The sequence below is a fragment of the Narcine bancroftii genome, chromosome 1 (assembly GCF_036971445.1).
Source record: "Narcine bancroftii isolate sNarBan1 chromosome 1, sNarBan1.hap1, whole genome shotgun sequence".
Taxonomy (NCBI): Eukaryota; Metazoa; Chordata; class Chondrichthyes; order Torpediniformes; family Narcinidae; genus Narcine; species Narcine bancroftii.
The window spans coordinates 381,726,696-381,754,587 of NC_091469.1; the positions used below are offsets into that span (position 1 = coordinate 381,726,696).

At 38.3% G+C, this 27,892-nt stretch overlaps 1 protein-coding gene, 1 long non-coding RNA gene and 1 other non-coding gene across 6 annotated transcripts in view; 1 reads left to right on the top strand and 2 right to left on the bottom strand.

The window, feature by feature from the left end:
* The window catches only part of cdyl (chromodomain protein, Y-like), a 261,787-nt gene that overhangs the window by 112,236 nt on the left and 121,659 nt on the right, over positions 1 to 27,892 (top strand). The window lies entirely within an intron of this gene.
* LOC138752929 (uncharacterized) lies at positions 10,983 to 23,012 on the bottom strand. The gene is made up of 2 exons (XR_011350998.1): positions 22,933 to 23,012; positions 10,983 to 11,108 (listed from the first exon to the last, which is right to left on the bottom strand). It is a non-coding gene; the product is annotated as an uncharacterized lncRNA (long non-coding RNA).
* Positions 18,199 to 18,305, bottom strand: LOC138752107 (U6 spliceosomal RNA). The gene has a single exon (XR_011350381.1). It is a non-coding gene; the product is annotated as a U6 spliceosomal RNA (small nuclear RNA).

Here is a 27,892-nt window from a genome sequence, read left to right on the forward strand (position 1 = left end):
TGGGCATCCCTGCCTTGTTGATCTGCTTAAGTTAAATTGCTTTGATATATATCCATTTACTCTCACTTTCGCCAATGGCCCCTTATATAATGCTTTAATCCAATTAATATACTTCTCTGGTAAACTGAATTTTTGCAATACTTTGAATAAATAATTCCATTCTACTCTGTCAAAGGCCTTCTCTGCGTCTAAAGCAACTGCTACTGTTGGAGCTTTATTCCCTTCTACTGCATGAATTAAGTTAATAAAGTTACAAATATTGTCTGTTGTTCGTCTTTTTTTAATAAATCCAGTTTGGTCTAGATTCACTATTTTAGGTACTTAGTCGGCTAATCTGTTTGCTAATAGTTTAGCTATTATCTTATAATCTGTGTTAAGTAAAGATATTGGTCTATATGACGCTGGTGCGTGTGGATATTTCCCTGTCTTTGGTATTACTGTAATTATTGCTGTTTTGCATGAATCTGGTAAGCTTTGAGTTTTATTAATCTGGTTGATTACTTCCAGGAGGGGAGGAATTAATAAATCTTTAAATGTTTTATAGAATTCTATTGGGAATCCATCCTCTCCTGGTGTTTTATTATTTGGTAGTTTTTTTTAAATTATCTCTTGTATTTCTACTATTTCAAATGGTTCTTTTAATTTATTTTGTTTCTCTATTTGTAATTTTGGTAGTTCAATTTTAGTTGAAAATTCATCTATTTTGTCTTCTTTCCCTTTGTTTTCAGTTTGGTATAATTGTTCGTAGAATTCTCTGAAGTTTTCATTAATCTCCGTTGGATTATATGTGATTTGTTTGTCTTTTTTCCTTGATGCCAATACCATTCTCTTAGTTTGTTCTGTCTTAAGCTGCCATGCTAGAATTTTGTATGTTTTTTCTCCTAGTTCATAATATTTCTGTTTTGTCTTCATTATGTTCTTCTCCACCTTATATGTTTGTAGTGTTTCATATTTTATTTTTTTATCTGCCAATTCTCTTCTTTTAGTTGTGTCTTCCTTCATTGCTAATTCTTTTTCTATATTTCCTATTTCCCTTTCCAACTGCTCTGTTTCCTGATTGTAGTCCTTCTTCATCTTGGTTACATAACTTATTATTTGCCCTCTGATGAACGCTTTCATTGCGTCCCATAGTATAAACTTATCTTTCACTGATTCCGTATTTATTTCAAAGTACATTTTAATTTGTCTTTCAATGAATTCTCTAAAATCCTGCTTTTTAAGTAGCATGGAGTTTAATCTCCATCTATACATTCTTGGAGGGTGTGCCTCTTTATTGAAGTGGGGTGGGCACAGTGGCTGATGCTTCATGTAATGGTGTTAATTAATTTTGGTAATTGCCACAAAGCTGAACTCTTGTGTAATGAAACTGATTTAGTTTCTTCAATTCAGTAATGATTTAAGTCTTGTTTAATGGTTATCTTTTAATGTGGACCAATGCATAAACAAAGACAAAAACTATAAGGTTGTTACCAAGAAATCAAAAGGCAAACTTGAAAGAAGATTCTACACCAAATTTCAAAAAAATTCAAAGTATAGATTTATTGCCTAAAGTACATGCAACCCTGAGATTCTTTTTCCTGTGGGCCAGGCAGAATTTCTACTAATGGTAATGCAAAAAACTGTACTCAAGAAAAGATATATGTACAAAAGATAAAAATGTAAATAAAAAAATAAACAAATGGTGCAATACAGAAAATATTCAATATTAATTAAAGTGCAAAGTAAGTGTCCTTAAATAAGTCTCTGAGTTTGTCCATAGGGCTAACAACTATTCCTGAACCTGAAAACCTTGTGTTTTTAAATTTTAGTTAATTTTGTGCTTGTCTCTTCAAGAGAACTATTGTTTGTAGTGTTACCATAGTGACTATGATATAATATGTTGCAATATCGGCCCAGGCTAATGGCTTGCCCTTTTATTCTACAGGATATGAAGGCATGAGAAATTTTTCTTTGAATTTTGTATCTTTTTAAAGTTTGTGTATCTCTTTAAAAGCTTTTTACATCTTTTGTGTCCATCATACAGTAAATGCTTTGTTATTTATTACTGAAGTCTTAAAGCAAAGCTATGCAAAATGTTTATCCATTCTATCAATGAATTAAAACTAAAAGTAACAGCCAGAGTTTGTTTTATTGGATTAAAGAGACCGAAATTCGGGATATTGTAGCTCGTGCTTTGGAAGATGATACTTTGAAATAAGGATATATTAGAAGAAGGAAATTGTCATCTATACATGTTGTATGAGTCTTGTGGCACCCATACCTCTTTCATAATAGCAAGAACAGAGCATGTCCTGGGTTCTGTTGATTCTTTCTAATGGCAATGTTCCATGTAGATTTTCTCAATGGCGGGGTGCAGTTTGATGAGATGTTCTGGGCTCTGTTCACTACCTTTTACATGGCTTTCCACTCAGAGGTTTTGGTGCTCCCATACCAGACCAGGATGATGTCGGTTAGCACACTTTCCACTACACATCTGTAGACATTTGCCTTGGTTTTCAATGTCATACCAAACTTCTGAAAACTCTTGAGAAAGTTGAGGTGCTGATGTGCTTTCTTCATGATGACATTTGTGTATTGAATTCAGGAAAGATCCACTGAGATGGTGTCTCCCAGAATTTAAGTTTGTCCACTCTCACCTCCTCTGATTCCCCCAGTGACCTTTGGTTTTCTCTCTCCTGAATTCCAGAAGCAGCTCTTTGGTTTTGGTGACATTGAGTGTGAGGTTGTTAGTACATCATTCTGCCAAGTTTTCAATTTTCCTCTTGTATGCTGACTCGTTGCCCCTTCTTATTCAACCCTCTACTATGGTATAGTCAGCAAATGTATATAGATGGTGTTATTGTCATACTGAGCCTCACAGTCATAGTGGGATAACACAGCCCTGTGGTGCTCTGGTACTGATGGAAATTGTGGAGGAGATGTTCTTATCAATCCTCACTGGGATCTATCTTGAGGAGAGGAAATCCAAGATCCAATGACAAAATAGGGTATTGATTCCCAGCTCTTGGAATTTGCTGATCAGTTTTGAGAGGATGATGGTGTTGGATACCAAACTGTAGTCAATAAAGAGCATCCTGATGTATGCATTTTTGCTGGTCAGGTATTCCAGGGCTTTGCTTAGAGCCTTGAGAGCATTGAGAATGTAGCCTAATATCCAAGGGTTTGGTTGAGGTCAATATTGTAAGGCACACAAGGAAAAACTAGGTAAGGACAGAGGATATTTTGGATTGTGGAATAAGGGAAGAATGAGGCACTGATTGACGATAAATGCCTACATAGGTTAATCGGGTGGATTGGCCTGTTTCCACGTAATTACATTCCATGTAATTATATATAATTAATTTTGAGATGCTCAAATAGTCCTGATTTTAAAAAATATATATATTTTTATCTTATTAGAATATAGTTGGTATAGAGCAAGTTAAGTTGTATGTTACAAGAACATAAGAAATAGGAACAGGAGAAGTCCATCCAGCCCATTGAGCCTGCTTCCAACATTCAGTAAGATCATGGTTGATCTGATGATTGGCTTAACTTCCCTGACCTGCCTTTTCCCTATATCCTTCAATTCCCCTACTAGGTAAAAATCTATCCAACCTTGTCTTAAATATATTTACCGAGGTAGCTTCCACTCTTCAATAGTGAATTCCATAGATTCACCACCCTGTGGGAAAAAGCAGCTCCTCCTCATCTCTTTCTAAATTTACTACCCTGATTTTTTTTTTTTTGGAATATTTTATTTATGATTTTCCAACTTAAATTCAGTTATCAATTTTATCAGTGTCAATGTTAACATTATCAGCATTGACTACAATTTACAATTATCCATTTTATAGTTTTCTGCAGAATTCTTTTCATTTCCCTCCCTCCCCACCCCCCACACTTAACACTTTACTAACCACAGTTACATACAACATTCAAGACACTCACAACAGACATCAGGGTGTTATAGGTTTGTCACAATACGGCGGCCAGTGCTCGGGCTGTTTTCTTCTCTTGACTACTATCTTGAATCCCCTCTTTCTAGACTTCCCCCCCCTAATGGAAATAACTTGCCTATCTATCTTATCTCAGCCTTTCATAATTTTATACATTTCTGTAAGATACCCTCTCAGTCTTCTAAATTCCAGCAAGTAGTCCCAGATGACACAATCTCTCCTCATAGGCTAAGCCCCTCATCTCTGGAATCAACCTGGTGAACTTCTGCACTGCTTCCAAAGCCAGTATATCTTTCCTCAAGTCAGGAGGTAGAATTATCAGCAGTAATCCAGATGGGGCCTCACTAGTACCTTCTAAAGTTGCAGCATAACCTCCCTGCTCCAAAATTCAGTCCCTCTTGCAGTCAAAGACAACATTCCATTTCTCTCCTTGATAGTCTGCTGCACTCGCAAACCAAACTTTTGCGATTTATGCACAAGCACTCCCAAGTCCTTCAGCATGCCATCACGCTGCAATTTCTTGCCATTGAAATGATAATCTGATCTTCCATTTTTCTTTCTAAAGTGGATAACATCACATTTACCAATACCGTACTCTGCCAGACCCTTGCCCATCCACTTAACCTATCTTTCTGCAGAGTCTCTGTATCCTTCACACGATTTGCTTTTCCACTCAATTTAGTGTCATCAGAAAATTTAGATACTCTGTCCCCTCTTCAAGATCATAAATGATCATTAAAAAACTTGAAACTTTCATTGATATAATAGTTAATTTAAAATTATCTGGAGTGGAGTGTATTTTATTCAAAAAAAAAGCAACATTTTTCAAATTCTGTCCATTGTTCATTTATATTTACAAAGTGAAGGACTAATGTATAGCTTAACTCCCGGATATTTCTGGTGTGGGCTTAAAATATCTGATGTTGGCCTCATAAGTGTTATTTTTTTTTTGTTATGGAAAAGGTACTTTTGGAAATTCAATTTAACTATCTCTTGCCACAGAATTAGTTAACAAACACAATACCAAATAGATCCTTTATGATTACCTCAATGAAAAATCTTGAGCTGGTCAGGCTTTTATTCTTTCAAGATGTATATAATGAAAACTCTGCTATAAATGGACTAATTTCAAACATTGGCTTTCATGTGTGTAACAAAACACAAAGTATATTAAAAATATTTTTGTAAATATTTGGCATAAATCAGTGTGTAATCTCTTTCACAATTACCTGATCTGTTTTTATTCTCCTTCAGACTGTTAAATTTATACAGTATAGCTCTGATTATCCAAAATCCTCATTTATCTGAATTTTTTAAAAATTGAATAAACGAGGATATTTGAAACAAATCAGAAATCCTCATTTATCTAATTTTTTTCAGAGCCAAACTAACTTCACAGATTGAAAAAAAAAATTCACTCAACATTAAATTCGAATGATGATTGTCCTCATTTCAGGTAACTCCATCCCCTCTCTCTTTTCATTTCTTCACCTTCCCCTATTGACTTTTCACTCCCTCTCAAACTGTGTGCCACTGTCTCCCAGCTGCAAGTGGTCAGAAGAATCCCTTGTCCCGGCATCATCAAGGAGAGCGGCCTCCCAGGCAGGAGTGGGACCTCGGGCTCAGTGGTGTTCCCTCCCCTCCTCTTTCCTCCTATCCCCTTCCCTCCCTCCCTCCCTTCTTGATACACCCGAAGCTGACTCTGAACCTTCCCCTCAGCCTACTACAGCATATGTACACTGGACTCCCAGTGTGCACGAGCAGTAGGCCTGGGGAGGATTCGGAGATGGGACTTGAGCATCGGGAGCTCCAGTGACTGGGGAGGCAGGAGCCTGCTGACTTGCCAGTGAATGTTCCACTGGCCCAAGAAGCCTCCCGGAGATTGACAGCAGGGGTGGGGTTGTGTTGCACATTGGCAACAGTGGTTGGGAGGTTTCTGTGATCGGTGGTGGCTTTGGAGATCTACAGCGGTGAATGGGAGGTCTTGGTAATCGGTGGGGGATTGTGGCCAGCATTTTGTTTTTGGTGAGAATTAAACATTATTTTAATGCTTAAAAACCCTCCCCTTGTTTGTTTTTGTTTAAACATTGATCAAGTAATTTGCTGTTGCTACTGGGCTGTTTTTTAAAAAAAAAACATCACCAGTTTTCCGGAAATTTTTTAATCTGACATAGGCCTGTTCCTGACCATTTTGGATAATTGGAGTTGTACTGTATCGCTATTTCTTTGTTGACCAGTGAATTCTGTATTCTTCAGACATTTCTCTTATAGAGTCTCTGGTCTGTAATTTTGTCTTTCGACAAAAGCTATCCCAAAGGTAAACAGTATTTATTCACAGCTCTAAAAATAATATTGCTATCTTTTTTTTAAACAATTTTTGCTTTCCTCAATTTTTACCCTATCTGTTAAAGGGTAAATTTGTCACTAATTTCACAACAGTATAGTAATTTGTTTGTCTTTTGAATTAGTTTATATTTTTCTTTGCAAAACTTGTGCCTTTTGGTAATTTTTGTGCAAATAGTGTTCAGGACTAAAATATCGAAATGAAAAATTTGGTCTTGTTAAAGGACCCTGATCAAAATGTCGACTTACCACCAGCTTCTCCTTGTCCACAAAAAAAAATCAACTGCAATTTTAATTACACCACTAGACTGGAAAAGAGTACCAATATTTTGAATATTGAGGTAATATAATACGCCTGTGTTTTAAATCCATACCAAGGCCTGAACCATCCTACTGTAATCTCCTTTTAGTCCTCCAATTTTCGGATAGCAATGAGTTTTTAATGCTAGCCTTTTGCAGATTCTTGATTTCTATTTGTACATCACTGTTGATCATGTGGCCCATTGTTAAATGCTTTAATTACACTCATTGCTAAGACAACACATGATGAATGATTTTGTTTTTTGGATAATGGAATCATAATCCTTTAAAACAGTAGTTCCCAAACTTTTTTGGGTTGCCACCCCCTTGGTCTCCAGGCCTCATCCTAAGCACGTTCCCCCCAATACAATGGCATGGGTGGGGGGGGGGGGCGTAGGGGTAGTGGTGGCACTGAATGGGGTAGGAGGGTTAGTGTCTGTGCTGAGTGGGGTGGGGGGTTAGTGGGAGGGGGTAGTGGCAGTGCAGTTGTGTGGGGGGGGTTAGACTGCTAAATGGAAGCCATCTGCAAATTGAGGGAATGCCACCTTGTATTCTGTCTCTGGAGTCTCCAACCAGCTGTTATCAATACAGTAAAACTCCTGGTGTCCAGCACCCATGGGGATTCGTAGATGCCGGATAAGTGTATTTTCCGGTTGCTTGAGACTTACTCATACAATGCCTAACTAACATTAAACAGTTTAAAATATAAAATACAATACTGTGCTTAGGCTGAACAAACTTCAGTTGCATGAATATATAAACTTTAAAACATCTTATTTTATTATCGGTCACATTCTTTGAAAACATTTAACTGTCGCTACACCTTCAGATTCCTCTCCCTCCATGGAGCTGCCCAAATGATGACCAATAACATTATAGGTAATTAATCTCCCTTCCCCCAAGTTTACAGATAAAGCCTTTGACCGAGGTGACTCTTGCTAAGCAGAGATAAGGAGACACTTTAAGAGAGTCACCTCAACGGCGCCGTTGCTGTTTCACACAACTTTATTCAAACAGCTGGTATGAACAAACCACAACCAAGTTATTCCACTGGCTGAATATTTGCTCCCATCCTCACCAAAAGTTTATCTGTTACCTCATAGAACATTTACTTTAAAATTTTAAACTTGCATATTTTTTTACCTATTATTTTTGAATTTTTAAAATTTATTTTCCTCTTTTTCCCATTTGCTTGAATTCCAGATACCAGGGGGTTTTACAGTATATTCTTTTCCCCTGGCTTCTCTTTCCCTACCCCTTTGTCTCCCTTCCTCCAGCTTCCTACCCTTTCCATCCTTTTCTTATCCAAGAAATGTGCTTCTTAGCTCTCTGCTCTTCCCCCATCACTTTTCAGTTTATTTCTCTTTTGCTCTCTCACCTGTATCCACCTATTATGTCTTAACTGTTGTCCTCTGCTTCTCCATTCCCCTTCTTCTTCTCCTCCACCCCTCTTTCTCCCACCCTTTTATTTAGGCATTTGCCTGTTTATCGACATACCTGATGAAGGGCTCATTCCTGAAATATTGCCTGCCTTCTACTTCCCATGGATACTGTATGACCTGCTGAGTTTATCTAGTCATTTTGTGCATTGCATCAAGCACCAGATGCTTTCTCACCCCCAATCCCACAAGAGACTGCATATTTATTTAAATTATTCTTCCTTATTATAAGCTATTTAAACAAAGTCCTGTTCCAGGAATCCACTATTGTTGTCACATTCCTAGAAAGCATAGGAGAAAGCTAAGAAACCTTTAAGCTCTACTGAATTTACTCTTCTTTACTGTGCCTTTGGTTCTTAATACCTCCACTTATGTACTGCTATGTAAAGTTCTCCACCTATTTTTCATTCTTTCAATAAGCTTTCTCCCACAGAATTAAGGAGATGGGGACTAATAATTTTATGTTTACTATTTCACCATTCAGTGTTACGCTGTTACTGGTTATGTCTTTTACCACACCATTAATTGTTGCTTATTTTGCATGCTTAATGAAAATTGTGTATTGTGTGTACTTCCTCATTCTACCAGGCTATTGGTAAAGTCCAACTCCAAATAAGGTGTGCTCAGACTTGTTCATCTTAATGGATAGCTTGTGGCTATTTAATAAATCTTTTTGACCTTTTCATGATAATTTAAGTGCTTTCACCAAATAGGCTTCTACAAAAAATTATTTGTTTAACTTGCAATACACAAATGTGCTGAATTTCTCAAGGCCAGAAACATGGCGTAATAGCTGTGATCCAAACCAGACTGAAGCACGGGATGGAGATCTCCCTTACTGTCCATACTACTGGCGTATGTCCTGTCATGAGAAAATAAAATTGATGACCCCCCCCCAGGCAAAATTGCTTTATCAGAGACAGGTGAGACAATCTCAGTTGTTTGCTGTACCGAGACCTGGCTACAGGGAATACACCAGACACTGCAATCCAACCAGATGGTTTCACTTTTGGATTATATCGACCTTCTGCTCCACTGCCTATTGATTAAATGCAGACCCTTCTCTCTACCTCGGGCGTTTTCAATAGTGTTTCTCATCAGAGTTTATATCCCTCCTAATACTGATTACAAACAGTCACTCATGGAGCTGCATGATATATAGTCAGTAAACAAGAGTCGGCCCACCCCAAGGCACTTCGAATCATAGTCAGTAACTTTAACCAGCCCTGTTTTAAAGAAAATACTGCCCAATTATCACTAGCAGGTAACCTGCTATACCAGAGTTCACAGCACACTTGATTGCTGCTGCACTAAGATAAGGAAGGCTTATTGTTCTTTACTGAGACTACATTTTGGCAAGTCAGATCACCAAGCTGCTCTCCTTCTGCTTGTCTACAGACTGAATCTAAAAAGAGAGGCTCTGGAGATCAGGATGCCAGAAGTTGATCGCAGGAGGCTGAAGGTTTTAAGATTGGCTTGAGTCAGTGGATTAGGTAGTGTTCAAGACTTCAGCTGAGGATCTGAATGATTACACCGGGGCAGTTAAGGACAGCTGCAGATGAGTGTGTCCCCACCAACTCGTTCAGGGTTTGCCCCAACCAGAAGCCCTGGATGAAGAATGAAAATAAGAACATGTTGAGAACCAGATCACAGGCATTTAAATCCAGAACTCTGCACAAGCCTTCTCCTGGGTGAAGTGGAGATTCCAGATGAGAATGGAAACAACAAAGGATGCCTGACTGCTGTGGCAGGGTCTAAATGACATAACCTACTACAAAACAATATCCAGTGCAATAGGAGACAGCAAAGCTTCACTCCCAGATGGTCTCAATGTTTTCTATGCTTGATTTGACCACCAGAACAAGGAAGAATCACTGCATACCCCTACATTCCCTGATGATCCTCCACTGTCAGCATCTAAAGATCACATGTGGGCTGCCTTCAGGACAGTGAATTCAAGGAAAACATCTGTTCTGGACTGAGTTCCCAGCTGAGTTCTGAAAACCAGCTGGCCAATGTATTCATGGACATCTTTGACATCTCACTCTAACAAGGCATGGTATCAACCTGTTCCAAACAAGCCTCAACCATGTTGGTGACCAAGAAGACTGGTAACCTGCCTCCAAGACTAGGGCCTCAATACCCACTATATAATTGGATCCTGGATTTCCTCGCCTCCAGACCACAATCAGGGAGGATTCACAAGAATATCTCCTCCATAATCTTCCTCAATACCAGAGCACAACAGGACTATGTTCTTAGCCCCCTGCTCCACTCGCTTTATACCTATGACTGCTTGGCTCAGTATGACAACAAAATCATCTCCAAATTTGCTGAAGATACCACAAAAGTGGGTTGTATAAAAAGGGGCTCTGAGTCAACCATTTCACTTAATCTCACCAAAACGAAGGAACTGATTGTGGGCTTTAGGAGTGAAAAAAACAGAAATGTACAATACAGTGATTATTGGAGGATCAGAAATGGAGAGGGTGCACAAATTTAAATTCGTGTGAGTCACCATCTGAGTAGACCTTTCCTGGACTCAACACATGAATGTCGTCATGAAGAAAGCATGTCAAGAGTTTGTGCAGGTTTGGTATGACATCAAAAACCTTGGCAAACTTAACAGATGTGTGGTGGTTAGTGTGCTGACCAATGGCATCACAGCCTGCTATGGGTCATCAATATCTCTGAGCAGAAACTCCTGCAAAAGGTCGTGGATGCAGCCCAGTACATCACAGGCAAAACTCCCCACCATCGAGAAAATGTACATGGAACGCTAGCGTTGGCGAGCAGCAGTAATCATCAAGTATCCACACCACCCAAGACCTGCTCTGTTCTCGCTTCCCTCAGGAAAGGGGTATTGGGGCTAAAAGACTTGTAACACCAGTTCAGGAACAGTTGCGACCCCCTCCACCATCAGATTCCTAAATAACAAACTCAGAATCATTTACTTTGCACATTATTTATTATTGAATATTTATTTTTCTGTACTGCAGTCATTTAGTTTACATTTTTTTCTTTTGTATGTGTATCTTTTTTTCTTGAGTACACTTTGCAGTTGCTGATGAGTAGAAATTATGCTGGCCTGCAAGAAAGCTCATGTTAGGGTTGTATGGGATATCAAGTATGTAATCAGGCAATAAATTTGAGTTTTGAACAACCCAACAAAACAGTCTCTCTCCAGACTCTGGTGCACGCACAATGCACAGCTCTTGCACCATTTTACGAGCCTTTCAACTTCCTCTCCGTTGCTGATGAGACGAACTACTATTAGAACTGAATCTGGCGGTGTAGTTGTGAATCAGGAACATGACCCCCTTTCACAACTGCAAATGATCCCAGGAATTAACCGCCAATCGACCTTTAAAGTGTAGCATGAAAGCAAAATGATCTCAATACCGGTGTCAGATGACGTCATCTCATGCTGGGGACTAATGTCATTAACCCATAGTAGAATCCCCAGCATCTCCAGACGCCAGCGTTGCAATTAGGCAAATGTAAAATGGGTAATTGTATTGAAATAACCCAACTTTTTGTATGAGTGCAGGAACTTGAAGGAAGAAAAGATTAAAATGAAGGTATAAATTTTGCTGTGGGAAAGTCACAATGGGGGGGGGGAATAGTAATAGCAGGCAATTTTTAAGCAGCATGGGAAAATTAGTAGTGCTATAGCGCACAATTTATAGACAGTGGGGGGAAAAAGCAATGGTGGAACTAACTTCCCAGAATGCAGTGCAGCAGAGAAACCCCTCCCTGAATGTTCCATGCACGCAGCTGGGCATACAAACCTTTCTCTGACGCACGGCATTCTAGGAGGGCAGGTCCACCATCGCTTTTTCCCCCACAGTATTTATAAATTGTACGCGATAGTGCTACCAACTTTTCCACACTATATAAATTGTTACAGTTCTACCAACTTTCCCACGCTATATAAATTGTGTTACAGCGCTACCACTTTTCCCACGCTATATAAATTGTGTTACAGCGCTACCACTTTTCCCACGCTATATAAATTGTGTTACAGCGCTACCACTTTTCCCACGCTATATAAATTGTGTTACAGCGCTGCCACCTTTCCCACGCTATATAAATTGTGTTACAGCGCTACCACTTTTCCCACGCTATATAAATTGTGTTACAGCGCTGCCACCTTTCCCACCCTGTTTAAAAATTGTCCGCGATGACCATTTATTGCTGCTACTTTCTCACAGTCCCTTATAAAGGTTTATATTAGGTCGGTATAACAACAACAGGGGCTGAAGAATCATACTGTGCTGCACATAAAGCTTAATTATGTTGTAATCATGCACAATTAATTTTGTTCAAATATAAGATCATAGTACATTGATCAGGATTATGGGGAGGTCCACCATCACTCGATGCGTCATGATGTCACCTGTAGAACAGTCCTAACCCCAGGGATGGCTCCTTGCAAGTGTGAAAGCATTCAGTGTCCCAGTTAGGAGTGGTCAAGTGTGAAAAGCCAAACCCCCATTCCTATCCCAGGACACTGAATTGTCAATTTAGTGGGACACAAGTGTGAAAGGGGCTATAGACAGTAGCGGGCTGAGCACACAGACCTGAGGTGCACCTGTGCTCAGTGCAATGGGGCTTGAGGTTTGGTTTCCAAATCAGACAGATTGTGGTCTTTTGGTTAAGAAATCCAGAATCCAGTTGCAGAGAGGGACGTTTATCTACCAGCCTCTGAGGTATGGTCATGTTGAATGTTGAGCTGAAATCAATGAATAACAGTCTGAGGTGAGTCAGAATCGAGTGGAAGGTTAAGGTTATTGAATCATCTGTAGGCCGGTTTGGACGGGTGGCAAACTGAAATGGGTCCAATATCGCTTGGTGGACTTTGATGCATTCCATCACCCGCCACTCAGAGCACTCCTGGATTGTAGACATCAGTGCCACTGGGGAGTAGTCAATTAGTCCAGTTGGCATTTTAGGCTCTTCTATGTGATCTTCCACCCTCAGAGGAGATCTATGCAGCAAATTCTTGCACAAATTCGGTGTGGATTCAATCTAACCCTTTATGTCAATGAGACAGATGGTGATTTCTAAACATAGATAAAATAGTAACAATTTCATGTAAGCTGCGGAGCAATTTGTACTTTATGGAAACATTCATTTCCAAGTACAAAATGAGAAATAAATCTTGTGATCACAGCCTAGGTTAATCTAAGGCGGTTAAAAACTTAAATATTGTGGTTGCCAGAAATCTGGAAAATAAATACTGTACAAAATGTTGGAAGTGATAACCAGATCAAATAGAATCTATGGAAAGAGAAAGAGAATTGATGTTTCTATTCAATGGGCTTCCAACAGAACTGGAACAAGCAAAGAAGCAAATGTGTTTTAAAAGGCAGAGAACTGGAACCAAGAATCGGCATTTTGAACTTCTCCATCTTCAAGATTGAAGGTTTCTTTTATTGCCATGTAATAATACAAAAAATGTAATACACATAATGCACTTCAACCTTTGCCTGCCATAAAGGCAAATAAAGAGTTGCCATTAGCTCTGTCCTCCAATAATAAGAGAAAGAGAAGTAAAAAAAAAAGTCCCTTCAGGAACAATTGCTCCATAATTCAGTCATGACTAGCAATTGGGAATATGATAAATTTTTCTACAACTATCCATATTTCTTAATAAAAGTGAATGATCAGTCAAAATCTGACTTTTATTTTCCTTATTACTAATTCTCCCCTGTTATTCAGCTGATATTAAAAACAAATCAATTCCAGAAAAGGACTCGTCTTTTGCTGAGTAAAATGAAAAATCCTTCTCTGTCGGGTTTAATCTCCTCTAAATTTCTACCAAATTCAAATCTTTCAAAACAACTGCTAAATGTTCAGTCATCTTAGTTTTTTTCAAAGATTTTGGAGATTTGTCCAACAATTAAAATCTCCTCCTACTAAGATATTATCATTCACCTCAGTGACAAATTGTTCATCATCCACATTCAGAGCATAAACATTTAATAATATCCAAGCCCCAGAGAAAATTTTACAATTAACCGTCAATACCCTACCCGCCTTCTCTGAGACTGATTCCAGTATAAAAAGCAATTTCTTATGAACTAAAATAATTACTCCTCGGGCTTTAGAAGTAAAGGAAGATGCAATGACCTATCCAACCCAATCCCTTTTTAATTTTAAATGTTCTTTTTCAGGTCAAATGAGTTTATTTTTGTTTTTTTTTAAAAAAGCTATATCCACCTTCACATTTTCTTAATGTAAGCCAAAACACACTTTATTTTATCGGGTTATTCAAACCTTTGACATTAAAAGTTGCAAAATTTAAACTAGACCTACTAATACAATTTGTGTTTTTGGTGTGGAATATAGAAAGGGACGTTTTTACATTTGGTTTGGTCTTGTGATAAGGTGAAAACTTTTTGGATGAAGATTAGGGAATTTTTGGAACACTTGTACCACATTGAATTATTATGATCCATTACTTTTTTATTGGGATATATGACAAATTTAAAAGTGGGTTTAAAATTGGATAAGTTTCAAATTTCATTCATTTGCTTGGTTCTAGCAGTGGCTAGAAAATGTATTGCGGTAACATGGAAAGATGATGTAGAGATGAATATTCAAAGATGGCATAATGAGTTGAAATCATGTATTTATTCAGAAAAAAAATCCATAATTTATACAATAATTATTTTTTAATTAAAATGTGGAATCTGTATTTAAAACATGCATTTGAATGTTTTTTAATTAGTTTTTTTTAAAAAAGGCACACATCATGACATGTAAATAACTGACATATGTAAAAGGCTCCGTTATTATGGGGGGGGGTTAGGGGAGGGTGCCATTATTATGGGGGGGTGTAGGGGAGGGTGGTTTTTTTTGTGTAGTTGGGTGGTGGGGGGAGGGGTAGATTATTAGTTTATTATTATGTACCTTACCAATAATGAACTGTAATATTGGGTTTTTATATACAATTTTGTATTTTAAATTACATAAATAAAGTTAAAAAAAAACTATCCATAGTTCTTGATTCTTTTATGATCCAGAAATATATCTATTTCCATTTTGAATGCAGTCACTGACTGATCCACTTCAATCCATTGGGCGAGAGAATTCCAAAAATCACCAATTTTTAGTGGTAATGTTTCTCCATCATTTAAATGGCCTTCTTCCTGCTTTAGTTCTGGACTCTGAAGCCAAGGAAACATCTTCCCTACATCTACTTTGTTGAGCTATGTAAGAATTTCTAAAAAAAAAACCTGATATAAATGTAAAAGGATAGATAAATAAATATTCTCAGTTGCAGCTAGTGCAAGAAAACTAAGTGATGTACAGACAGATATTTTGGTAGTCCCAGAGTAGTTTATGGTAAAGATAGTATGGGGAGATTCAATAGCTTTTAACCACTTTTGTGGGAGGAGGGGGGGTTTGGAATCATCTTGAACTTGAAGGTGATGGACTTCAGGCTTCTGTCTCATGTTAGCAGAAGGGAGAAATTATGACCAGGGTAATAGAGTCCTTTATAATGTTGGCTGCCCTCCTGAGGCAGCAACTCGTATGGATGTTTCCAATGGATGGGGTCAGTTTCAGTTTCCGTGATGGACTTGATTGGGTTTACCATTTTCTACAGCTTCCTACATTCCTGGGTGCTCAAATTTCCAAAACTAGGCCCTATTGTAACCAATCAGTATACTGATTTAAAGGTACTTACCTGCTCCAGCACTGATCACTCAGTTGCTCTTTTGACCGATGTGAAACAGTTGGCAAATCTTTGCTGAATTTTCTTTATAGCAAGTACATCCTTTTTAAGTATGGAAACTAAAACTGTGCTCAAGTTGTAATCTCATGAAGATAATTATGGTGAAGAGATGAATTTACCTATGTTGATGAAATTTGAGTCTTTGATTTCCTCTATACTAAAGAAAGGTTATATTTCGGATATGTTCCAATTATTACAAGATAGTATGGATAAAACGGAATGGGAGAAATCTAGGCTTAAATGGGAAAGTGATTTAACTTATATTTTTCCTGGAAGACAATTGGGAGGTTATGTGTCAAGACAGTGTAACTAAATTGACTAATGTAAGATATAGAATGGTTAATTATGATTTTTTACATCAGTTATATTTGACTCCAGAGAAATTGAAAAAAATATGGGTTTAGCAATTTGGACTCTTGTTTTCGATGTGGACTATGTACTGGAACTTTTTTACATGCTGTTTGGTCTTGTGTTAAAGTACAACCTTTTTGGAAAGGAATTAGATTTAATATTAAATTACCACTAGACCCATCGATTTTTATTTTTAAGTTTTAATTTTTTAATTTTTTAAAATTATTGTTGTTGGGCTATATGGTTTCTTTGAAGGGATTGGGGTTGGATAAATTTCAAATTGCATTTGTATGTTTAGTGTTATCTGTAGCACGATAATGGGTAGAGAAAAAGCGGGGAATTATCGGCCGTTGAGCCTTACATCAGTAGTGGGCAAAATGATGGAATCCATTATTAAGGATGTAATAGCGGAGCATATGACTAGCAGAGAAGGGATCGGATGGAGTCAACATGGATTTACAAAAGGTAAATCGTGCTTGACAAATCTATTGGAATTCTTTGAGATGGTGACAGGTAAAATAGATGGGGGAGAGCCAGTGGATGTGGTGTACCTGGACTTCCAAAAGGCCTTCGATAAGGTCCCGCATAAACGACTGGCTTCCAAAATCAAGGCTCATGGGATTGGGGGCAAAGTATTGATGTGGATTGAGAATTGGCTGGCAGGTAGAAGACAGAGAGTTGGGATAAATGGCTCGTTTTCTGAGTGGCAGGCGGTGACCAGTGGGGTACCACAGGGATCTGTACTGGGACCCCAGCTGTTCACAATTTACATTAATGATCTGGATGAGGGGATTGGATGTAATATCTCCAAATTTGCAGATGACACTAAGCTAGGAGGGGTTGTGTGCACGGAAGAGGGGGTCAGGAAGCTCCAGTGTGATTTGGATAAATTGAGGGACTGGGCAGATACATGGCAAATGCACTACAATGTGGCTAAATGTGAGGTTATCCACTTTGGTAATACAAACCGGAGGGCAGATTACTATTTGAGTGGCAATAGATTAAGAGATGGGGAAGTGCAGAGAGACCTAGGGGTACTTGTACATCAGTCTCTGAAGGCGAGCATGCAGGTACAGCAGGCGGTTAAAAAGGCAAATGGTATGTTGGCCTTCATATCAAGAGGGTTTGAGTATAGGAACAAGGATACCTTACTGCAGCTGTACAGGGCCTTGGTGAGACCCCACCTGGAGTATTGTGTGCAGTTTTGGTCACCTTATCTAAGGAAGGATGTTCTTGCAATGGAGGGAGTGCAGAGGCGATTCACCAGGCTGATACTTGGAATGGCAGGAATGACTTATGAGGAAAGATTGCGCAAATTGGGATTGTACTCGCTGGAGTTTAGAAGATTGAGAGGGGATCTCATAGAGACATATAAAATTCTGGCAGGACTGGACAGAGTGGATGCAGATGGGATGTTTCCAATGATGGGAAAATCCAGAACCCGGGGCCATGGTTTGAGGATAATAGGCAAACCATTTAGGACCGAGATGAGGAGGAATTTCTTGACCCAGAGGGTGGTGAATCTGTGGAATTCATTGCCACAGAGGGCAGTAGAGGCAGGTTCATTAAATCTATTTAAGAGGGAATTAGATCTATTTCTTCAGTATAAGGGTATTAAAGGTTACGGAGAGAATGCGGGGACGGGGTACTGAACTTTAAGATCAGCCATTATCTCGTTGAATGGGGGAGCAGGCTCAAAGGGTCGAATGACCTACTCCTGCTCCTATCTTCTATGTTTCTATAATATAGTACGTTGGCATAATGAATTAAGAGCATGTATTCAGTTGGAAAAAATTGCATGTAACTTGCATGATAATTATTCCTTCTTTGTTAATATGTGGTTTTCTTATTTGGAATATATAAATTTGAAAATACTTTGAAATATTCTATATTGTCTGTTTTGTTTTTGTATTTGGCTCCCCTTAAGGGAGCTGGCTGAAGAGCTGGGAGGGTTTTTCTGTATGTATCTAAAAATTTATTGCTGTTATTTGATTGTATTTTGTTTAAAAAAAACTCTTTTAAATAAAATTTGAAAAAAAAAGTTGTGATCTCATCAAACCCTTTGAGGCATCTCTTTTTTTAAAAAAATATGGAATATTTCACAAATTTGCTTGTCATCCTTGCACAGGGGCCATGCCAATCTTCTCTGTATCATTCCAATTTTAGTATATGTGCTGCTGAACTGAGCACCCTTTGAGGCATCTTAATCTTGCATTCAATCCTTCAGGGAGGAAGCCCAACCATTTGCTTGGAGCATCTCATGGTTAGCTTTCATTGACTTGTTTACATGGGCACCCAGGTATATTTTGAATATCAATATTTTCCCACCGTTGGGGGAAATAAGCAGGAGAAAGTATGGTTTAGAGAATTGCAGTGATTGGCAAATGATGGCTTGGTCTGAAAGGAAATGCTCTGTAAAGTGGTCATCCAGTTTTCATTATAGTAGAGTCCAAATTGTGGGCACCAAATGCAGTACACTCGATTAGAAAAGGTGCAATTGATGCTTCACCTAGATGGAGTGGTTTAGCTCCTGGATAGTGAAAACAAAAGAGATCCATGAATAGCTGTTGCATGAGAAGGTTCTGTGAAAAGATTTGTGGTTCTTGGTGAAGATGAAAAAGTGAACCAGAGTATAGTGACTGAATGGACTCTTTCAAGTGCTGAAAACTGAAGATGTATTTGGCAGTGGTATTTTGTTGAAGATGACAGGAAATATTGCGAATAATCTTTTGAATGTGGAGGCTGCTTGGGCCGAAGAAGGACAAAAGGAACTCCCTTCCTTGCTTTGACTGGAAGAAAAGCAGACATACTTGATGTGCATCAGGTGTGATTGAAAGTCTTTGCCAATTAACATTTCTGAAACTACTTCTCTGCAGCTATATCTGATTTTAGACACAATCGCCATCTCTTGCTCCTTGCAAGGTAGTTACACAAAAACGCTAACATCTTATTTGAATAAATGGTTTTGAGAGGAACCAAGAAAAATAATAGGCTTAATTAAAGTACTGAGTCTCTACTTGGTCTTGTCCCAAAATAAGACCTTTTTGGTCAATCTGGGTGATTTATTTAGAATGGGATATAGGAATTAAATTTTCACAAAATCCAATTTTATTTTCATTAGGTAATATTGAGAGTAAAGGCCAAAATTGAAATTATCTAAATATCAAAGAGAATTTTTAAAGATTCCCTTAGCAGTAGCAAGAAAATATATAGCAGTAGCATGGAAATCAGATACCCACCTAGGTATGGAGTGTTGGAACTCAGAGATGCATAGCTGCATTCCTTTGGAGAAGATCACTTATAATCTCAGAAATAAGTATGATGTATTTTTGAAAATTTGGTGCCTGAATTTACAAATTGAGGGAATTAATTTATAGACCCTTTCCTTAAGTTCCAAACTTCGTCAATCTCCTTCGATTTATTAAAATATATAAATGACTAACGCTGTGTGGTGAAAGGACCCTTCAGCAACCAGGTTTCTATTCTTGTTTTCTAACTTTACTCTTTTTCTATGTCTTGCTTTCATTTCATTTCTTTCTCTTTTCTTGGGGTTTGTTTGGGAGGAGGGTTGGGGGTTGGGATTTATATCATCATATAATAGATTTGATATTTGATTATTACACTTTATTTGGCTAAAATAACATGTATGGAAAACTTTTAAATAAAATTTTCCAAAAGAAAAGTGCCAATGGTCTGTTATAAAGTGTCAAGAATATGATTTTCTTTTTTTTTCTCAATAGTATTACAGAATCTACTGAATGCTAGCTACTATTAATGTACTGGAGATGGGAAGAGCAGACCGTGCTTTTTAGAGGAAGGCCTTTTAAAATTGCTGAAAGGGGACCATTGCATGGAAGATGATAGAAAATTATAGAGGATGAACTGTTGAATGTGCAATTTGGGATGCCCAGGTCTGGGAAACCCTATCCTTGTCCTTGGGCAGGGTGAGGGTAAAACAGTGGTAATGAAGATGCAGGAAATAGAACAGAGAGAAAAATATTAAAAAGCATTGGTATGATAGGGTCGAAATGAAGTACAATTAGTGCTTTTAAGTACTCTCAATTTAAATCAGTGTATATCCTTCAGTGTCTTTTGAGAATGAGGAAGATGGTGGTTTTGATGGTTGGAGCCATTTACACAGGACTGTATTGGTAGCAGTTTGCCATCAACAGCAACTTGAACTTAATATCTTTCCTGTGGCAAAATAAGACAAGGAACATCACAGTGGCACGTCATAAAATTTGTCATTACGGTTCAATACAACAGCAGGACAGATAAAGAGAAGCTACCGATGTATTGACAGTAAATAACTGAGATGGAGTAGTTCAACTCGGGATCGATCAAGAGGGCTTAACAAGTAGAGATTACCTAGAGACAGGCAACCAAACAATTTGAATGCAAAATTTAAAGTTGAAATACTGACCAAAAAGATTTATTACAATTGAAAACATGAACTGCAGAGTTTAAGATGACCTTAGTTTCTGAAAGTAGTGCAAGGATCACTAGAATGTGTGTTTTGCATTTAGTGAAGACTGAAATTAAAAATGTTATTGGTGACAATTTTAACAATAAGATTGAGGAAATAGGAAAAAAAAGTTCAGTTCCATATAAATTTGTTGGCTGAAGCTCATTGGGATCAGACTTCAGTTTCAGACAATTATCAGAACAAGAGATCATGTCCTGGAAAGGATACAGAAATGCTGATGTCAGATTTGCTTGACAAGTAGCTGGATAAAGTTTTCACTTAATAGAAGCACCAATATAAATACAATCTACTTCAACAATAACCTAAGAGGATGGCTCTTTATTAATAAATTGAATGAAAAAAATCTACAGATTATTGCTGAAAGTTTGATAGTAAATGCATAATAAAAATAAAGTCAACTGCTTGTGAAATGCTTTAAGAAAAAGAAAGGTCCAGTTAGGTTTGGAGACAGACTGCGTAAATAATGAATTTGTTGTCTTGATATTCTTGATGGGGAATTCAGTAACAACCAAATGAAGAACTTGCATTATCCATTGGCCAGATATCCCTGAGGCTGTATTGTCAATAAATGAATCTATAAAACTATCATAAATGGCAGTTAACAAATATTTTGTAAACAGATATCATTGGCAGTCAGTAAGTTCAGTAGAAGATGTTGTTAGATGGGATGAAGAAGAAAGGCAAGATTTTCCTCATGGGGAGAGAGATGAAAACTGGATTGCTGTTCAGAAGGAGACAGTACTGAGTACCATGATGTGCTCCGGAGGATGTCAAAAGAGGCATTTGGGAAAACTAGGCTTTTGTAAAAGGGCATCAACCCCTGGGACTGTAGCAGAAAATGTTTGTTTCAAGATTGTACGAGATGCCATATAATGAGAGAAATAAACAGTGAGAAGGGTTCTTCTGTGTGCTGATTAATCCAGGCCTGCCGAATTGCCCTTTTTACACAGACATCAATTCAGTGCTGTGACTACCACTCCTGCTGGCTTAAAGGCAGGACTGCATTGACCCCACCATTCCGCGTTCGTACCTTTTACACAGAAGGTGTGGTTCCAACATTGAAGTAGCTGTGTAAAAGGGGCTATTGACAGATTCTCCTCCTGTACTAAGTGTCATGTGGATTTGCCTCCTGCACTCCAGCAACCTCTGAAGCCATGCGACTGCCTGTTTGTTCCAGCTGTGAATCAGAGTTCCCAGTTCCAAATATCTAATATGATTCAGGTTTAAAGCTCAAATTACGTCTTTATACCAAGATACAAAACAAAATTCTTTACATTCTTCTATGCTGAAAATGAATGTGAATATGCAAAAAAAAACACGCAGGAGGCGATCTAGATTTAGAAATCAGAAGTCCTATTTAGATAAAATTGACTAAAAAGTATGATAGATTCTTGGGGTATACTGACACCGTTGACTAAATTCAGTGACTGGATGGAACAAAAGAGGCTGGAAGGTGCACCAGTGGAAATAATTCTGTTTGATTTCAGTTCCAATTCTGAAAAATTTAAGGGTCCAGATTATTCGTGGGAAAAGAAAATCATACTACAAAGCTTACACATCAACACAAGAGAATTGGGGAAATTGAAGCCAGGAAAATGACTAACCATGCAACCAACCAATCCAGTTTTCCATTTAAATCCACTGCAACAATAGCTAAAAGCTGCCATTGCTCCAAAATTTAAATAACTGTAAAGAACTGGGGTAGGTAAGCATGTGCAGTTTTGATGTCCATATTTCAAGTTAAAGTTGGTGTTTCTTTTAAATTTCCTTAAGAAATCACCATTTGTCTGAAGATGGCATAGTCAGTTGGTATTTAATTAGTGCTCTGGGCTGGTGCTCACTGGGAACTTGATTGAAATTGATCAAACTCATTTCACATTGGCTCTTAACAGGCAGAAGTTCATAGTTTAATGCAGCATTTTTCAGTTGACTTTTTATATAAAGATATTTTTGATGACATCCTGATTACCTGTATTTCAGTGGCATGACATTCAATCATTTAGTGATACAGTAATGAAAGGCACCAGAAGATATTATTATTAAAATGATGATGGTGCATTGTCAAGGACATTATTATAAAATCAAGTCTCAAAGGTTAAATTTCAACTGCTTTTCTGAAGTAATAATAAATATTTTTAAAAATGTTGACAGTAAAAGCATGGTAGGTAACAAACCCTTTTGGCCTTCGAGCCCATACTGCTCAATTAGACCAATTAACCTACAAACTCTGTACGTTTTTGAAGGTTGGGAGGAAACTGGAGAACCCGGAGGAAACCTACACAGAAACAGGGAGAACATATAAACACCTTACAGACAGCGCCAAATTCAAACCTGTGTCTTAGGTGCTGTAATAACCATTTGTAATACAGGCTCTGCATTTTACTTGATACTGCAGAGTTCAAAGATTAACAATCTCTCAGCAGTTATGACAATTATTATGACAGAATGTTATGTCACAAATGGAAAAATGTGAACATATATTTGACAGGCAAATAAATAATGAATGAATGAATTAGTTGTGAATTTGGTGTTGTACTAATATGTATGTTAATATGATTTTTGTGTGTTTTCTATATCTTTCAGTGTTGGTGCCCTACAGAGCTAATTCATTTCTAGATGCAAAAACTCAACATCTTGGCATTATGAAAATAGCCATGTTATGACAGGTTATATTTCAAATATAATAATTAAATATCAAAATTAATAATGTGTAATTTACCAAAAATTAATTTTGGTTTTTCCCACCGCTTGAGAGCAGTACACAATTCTTTCTCCACTTTGTTTCGCAACCAGTGAAGCATTCATGCTATGCTTGCTGGTAAAGCAAGCAACTTCTTGGCTGCAGTTGACTGAACCATCCTCCTTCAGTACATCCTGCAGCTGTCTTTGGTTGATTCCACATTGTTAAGCGAGCTATTCCTGTTTTCTTCTACAGAGAATATCTGGTGATGCCTGCAGTTTTCACCACCGTAGTTTTCCTGAAGGTCATGTTTCAATTTCTTCTCTTCAATTTGTATGTTGCCCGTTGGCAAGATAACTGATGACCTTGACTGATTTCTCTTTCCACAGATGCTACTTTACTGAGTTCTTCCAGCATTTCTATTTTTGTTTCATATTCCAACATCTGTAGTTTTGTGTTCACTTACTTTGCCATGTATTTTTAAAGCCTCACCAGTGTCCACTGGTTTAATGAATGCCTTTTAAGACAAAGTGGCTTGAGTGCATCTTGAGTGGAATCACATTTTAATTTAAAATTGTTGTGAGTGTTTAAATAATAGAACATTACAGTACAGGCCCTTCGGTCCACTATGTTTTGCTGACCTATCTAAACCTCCACAACAATCTAATCCTCCCCTCCCTCACACCCATAACCCTCTTGAAAATTATTATTACTTTATTTTTCTCTCATAGTCATGGACAAGCATAACTATGTTTCAATTACATTTTACAGAATCTTAGCCAGGTTTTGATGCATATTTTGATTCAAATAGTCTATTGTTGTTATAGGTAACATATTTTTCCACAAGTAGAAACAAAATAATTAAGGGATAATGTGACTTGTACCTCAACAGGATTGGAGTGCAAGTTAATGTTGCATAATATGTCACGAGTTGAATACAAGATGTTAAGCAGCAAAATGAAGGGATATTCACAATAACTAACATTCGAGTGGAAAGATTTGCAGCCAACGCAGTTTGTCTTTACGCATCATTAAACCTACAACGTATTTCTAACACTTTCAAATGTTATTTCAGATTTTATCAATGCGAAGACTACTATAATTAGGCATTTGAATTATTGCCTTTAACAAAAATAAACATTATGAAATGCCAAATATTGTGAACAAACTTAGGAACATTACAGCTGTTCAGAGTAATGGACATTTTTTATTTACAAAATCTGTGTAGATTCCATTGGGACTCCACTGACATTAACGGGAATTTCAACAACATTTACTCGGTAAATGGGTGATAATTGATTACGTACGAATGTTAGATGATGGAATGTCATTAGTTGTCATGAAATGTTGATCAACATTCTGTATAAAAGGATGCTTTGGTTGGACTTTTTTCTAGCTGTGAGGTGGCTTGCAATGTTACTTCTATATTAGTCAATTTTTGGTCTATTACTGTTCACCATTTTGATGATGACCTGGATATGGGACTAGCATTTTAGACTTGAAAATGATCACCAACTGAATTTATTTTTGGGATCTATGCATCGTTGCAAATCCAGCATTTAATGCTTTCTTGAATCAGTTATCGGCAGAATCACAAAGGGCAATGAGGAAGTGAACAGGAGGGAGATGGATCAGCTCGATTAATTACAACCTTGTGCTCAATGTCAGCAAACCAAGGAGATGATTGCGGACTTCAGAAGGAAGTTATAGGTACACGACCCAGTCCTCATCAAGGAATCAGTAGTGGAAAGGATCAAAAACTTCAAATTCCTGGGCATCAACATTTCCAAGGATCTGTCCTGGAGCCTCCACATTGATGCAATCACAAAAAAGGTTTGCCAGCGGCTATACTTGGTGAGGTGTCTGAGGAGATTCGGTATGTCAGTGAAAACTCTCATAAACTTCTATAGATGTACTGTGGAGACCATTCTGACTGGTTGCATCACTGCCTGGTACGGAGGTGCCAACTCTCAGGACAAGAAAAAGTTCTAGAGGATTATTAACTCGGCCTGCGACATCACAGGCACCAGACTCCACTTAATCAAGTACATGAGATGGTGTCTTAAAAGAGCAGCCTTTATCCTCAAAGACCCCCCCCCAACCACCACCACCACCATCCAGGCCGTGCACTCTTCACTCTGCTACCATTAGGGGAAAAAGGTACAGGAACCTTAAGATGAGCACTGAATGGCACAAGGACGTTTCTTTCCCTCTGCCATCAGATTCCTAAATAACCAATGAACCAAAGACACTGCCTTACTTTTTGTGCACTATTTTGTTTTAATAGTACTGTTGTAAGATGCTTATAATGAGAATGTTTGCACAGTGATGCTGCCACAAAACACTGAATTTTAATACTTGTTCATAACAGTACATTCTGATTCTGATCTATTTCTGAGTTAGAATGAAATCTGCAGGTGGTGTCCATGGTGCTGGAGTTTGCAGATTTGTGAGATACCATTAATGTACTCTGGGTGAGTAATTGCAAAGTATTTTGAAAGTGATGTGTGCATTGTATTACCACTAGTATATAGAATTAACAGTTACATTTGTGAATGGATTGAAATTAAGTGGACTATATCAGCTGGCAGCGTGAAGAACCTAATGTTCCATTTAAACGTTTCCCCTTTCACCTTTAACCCATGAATTATTCTTCGCTCACCCAACTTCAATGGAAAACGCCTGCTTGCATTTACTCTATCTTTACCCCTCATAATTTTGTATACCTCTATCAAAACTCTCCTCATCCTTCTACGTTCCAGGGAATAACGTCCGAATCTGTTTAACCTTTCCCGTAACTCAGTTCCTCAAGTCCTGACAATATGTCTATAAATTACTGTGTGAGCTTTCGATCATATTGAAATTTTTCCTGTAGTTAGGTGACCAAAACTGCACACAATACTCCAAATTTGGCCTTGTCAATGTCTTATACAACTTAACCATAACATCCCAACTCCTATACTCAATACTTTGATTTATGAAGGCTAATGTACCAAATGTTCTCTAGACCAGATCTACCTGTGATGTCACTTTCAGGGAATTATGTATCTGTATTCCAAGGTCCCTCTGTTCTACTGCACTCCTTGGAACCCTACTGTTTATATTGTATGTCCTACCTTGGTTAGTCCTCCCAATGTGCAGCACCTCACACTTGTCCGCATTAAATTCCATCTTCCATTTCTCAGCCCATTTTTTTCCACTGGTCCAGATCCCTCTGTGGGCTTTGAAAGTCTTTCTCATTGTCCACAACATCCCAATAGTGTCATCTGCAAACTTGCTGATCAAATAACCCAGATCATTGATATAGATGACAAACAACAATACACCCAGCACTGATCCCTGAGGCACACCACAAGTCCCAGTTAGATATCCAATCATTTACTACCCCTCTCTGGCTTTTCCTATAAAGCTAATGTTGTCACCCTGAATATGGAGCTACTAAACCTCCTTGAGCAATGGCCTTACGAAAACCCATGTAGAGAACATCTACAGTCTTTCCTTCATCGACTTTCCAGGTAACCTCCTTGGAAAAAGTCTGTATCATCGGTTAGATGCGGCCTACTACACACAAAGCCCAAGAGATGATCTCTGATTACTCCCTATCTATCCAATTTCATATATATTTAATTTTTTTCTCCAACAGTTGAGGAGAAATGGCAACACTGCCAGAGCTGTTGTAATGGCAGTGTTGGTGCAGACCTTTGGGGAGTGGAGACACTGCACTAACTTGCAGGGTCTGACTGCACAGTCCCACTGTCAACAGCTCTGTACAGGCTTTAAATGACACGCATGGCACCAGTAACAGAAAGAGCCCCCCCACCCTGGTTGAGGAGACACAGAGGAGATGACCCCAAAGATAGTGACCATAGTGGCGGATCAGCAAGGGGCTCTGTGGCTGAAGACGCATGCAGGCAGCAAGCTGCTGGTGACTTGCGGTTGAGGAACCCACACACAGCTGTAAGGCTGCTGGTGAATTGAGGTCAAAGGATTCACACCAGGCTTGAGACTGGCTCATGAGAACTAGGTATTAGAACCAGAATTTGAGGGTGCTGAGGGCAAGCAGGATTTGCAAAGGGTCCCGGGTGCTGAAGACTTGTGCATTGTGTCAGTTTTCATCTGGGCTCAGGTTGCTGATGGTTTGAACTGAGCTGGACTCCTATGCAATGCAGCTGCAGAGGCTGTTGGAGGGCTGGAGGTGAATCCATGGACCCTCGGTGACTCTGGGGCAACTCTCTTTTGCTTCTCTTTCTCTGACTGTAAGGCGCGCCAGGCAAAGCTAATGATGAATCTTTATCTGCCTTGTGGCAAACTAAAGACAATTATGTATAATACATTTCTGTTTTATTACATGACAATAAATAGTATCTGATCTGGGTATATTCAGTCTCTACTGGATACCTTCCAATAACCTACCCATTATTCTCAGAGCATTTTTTTAAACCACAGAACAATTTTCCTCAGATCCTCCAGCATCTCACCCTTGGCTTAGTATGTTTTAAATATATCTGCCAGTGCCCCTGCCATTTATTGTGTTGTCCTCCCTCAAAGTCTGAGGGAACGCCTTGTCAAATAGCTTGTACTAGTGCCGTTTGTTGTCAATAGACCATAAAA